Raw genomic sequence first — 2031 nt, 5'->3', positions numbered from 1 at the left:
CTATTGGTGGCCCAAGTTGTACAAATGGACGAGCACCTATGTGCGCACGTGTGAGACGGGTCAACGGGTAAAACTATCTCCAAATGCGGCTGCGCCGCTGACCAGCTTACCAGTACCCACTGGGTGCTAGCAGTCCATGTGTTTGGACTTTATATTTGGTCTGCCGAAATATTCGGCGGGCAACACGGGCGTCGTGTTATTCGCCGACCGGTTGAGCAAGATGGATCATTTTGCGGCGGTGCCAGACACCATCGACGGAGTCGGTACAGCAACGCTGTTTGTAAAAGGTGGTTTTTGACAACAAGGACTTCCAGAGTCGATTGTCTCTGATAGAGACCCCGTTTCGCGGGAAACTTTTGGTTGACTATTGTTAAGGTGCTCGGCACCAAGTTAAATATGTCGACGACGGATCATCCGCAGACCGCTGATCAAACCGAAAGGGTGAATTGCGTCATCGAAAATGATCTTCGCAGCGTTGTGCTAAGACGCTGAGGCGCTGGAGCGCCATGTTGCCACTCCTGGAGTTTGCATTGAACAATGCAGTGTATGCGTCTACCGGCTACACGCCGTATTACGTGAACGGGCTGATTCACTCTAGCATCCCGCTGACGTCGCCATCCCATGACTCAGGGCTTGGTGGGGGGATAGCCGAACGGCTAGCTGATGTCAACCCCCTCCTCATCTGTTAAGACGTCGATGACTTCCTGTCTACCAGACCGAGTGTCCTACGAAACGTTCGCGATGCGATGGCTGAGAGCCAAGATCTGCAGAAACAATATGCAGATGAAAAAGGAGGAGGCAAAGTGGAAAGCTTTAAGCTCGAAGACCTGGTCTTTTGAATTCAAAAAACCTGCCTACACATGCAGCCTCGGCTATCTTCCGGACGAAGCTTCGTCTACGGTTTATCGGAATGTTTAAGGTTGTGACCAAACGGGGCCTGGCGTACACGCTAAACCTTCCGAAACGGATGCGCACCCGGCGTTTTACGTGGGCTTGCTCTAGCCGTACCGGGATCCAACGCAAGTGAACACGGAAGCGTTGGCGCCAGAGCGGATTCATTGGGCCCGCGGCCACTTAGAAGTTGAACCAGCATTTGGTTCTGAGCACGGAGTTCAACAACCTCCATTTCCATTGGAGCCAAGCGCTCCACCGTTGTCTGCAGCGATAAATTCGCCTGCCCCAAGGCGAGGGGTCGCTCCGACAGAGAGCAGTAATCCTCAAGGCGAGGCAACCGGCGCACGACGTGCTTTAAATCGTCAAGAACGTCCACACAGCGATATGCTTCTTCAGCATGACGCTCAGCGGAGCTCCGATTACGAAGGACCTTGTCCTCAAGGGCTCAAAGAGCATCACGAGTCACCGGGCGGTGGTCGACCCGGTCGTCACCGACTCTTCTCGATGAGAACGGTGACGTCCACTATCACGTGAAACATCTAGTGAGAGGACGTCACCAGGGTCAAACCCGATATCTTGTGGATTGGCGGGGATCTCCAGACTCAGAAAACTCGTGGGAGTTTGAGGCGCCACTTCGGCAAGATTGCCCGGTCGCCGTGGACGCTTTTGATCGGAACGATCAGGACGTCCCGCGTCATCAGACGCTCCGCGCCTCCCGGCAATAGCCAGGGAAGTAGAGGGGCTATGAGCTGAGCTCAAGCAGTGGCCCTGAGCTCTTGCGGTCGAAGACATAGAGCTCGCGGAAGCATTACGGGTTGTGAACCCATACGTCGCAGGGCGACAATTTAAAGGAAGTCGACGGCGTGCCTTGAGTTTGCAAACTCAAATCGGAGGTGTCGCTCCAGACGCACGTCCACTTCCTTATGGCTCATCTGTGAATTATACATTGAGGAAAGTTTCGGTGCCGTTGCACCCATCGCTGAAAGATCGCTTCGTCATCTGTAGTGCTTTTGCCAGGGGTGAGCACTTTGGGTATTGTCCGCATCGCGGGTACACGAGAGCCACTTCGTTGTGCACTCAGACTAAAAGTCCAACGGAATTTTTTGTGGGACCAAAAAACGAGCTGGAAGAGCTTTT

The sequence above is a fragment of the Plasmopara halstedii genome (genome assembly GCF_900000015.1).
Source record: "Plasmopara halstedii genome assembly, contig: Scaffold_110, whole genome shotgun sequence".
In the NCBI taxonomy this organism is placed as follows: Eukaryota; Oomycota; class Peronosporomycetes; order Peronosporales; family Peronosporaceae; genus Plasmopara; species Plasmopara halstedii.
Note: the sequence above shows the minus strand (reverse complement) of the source record.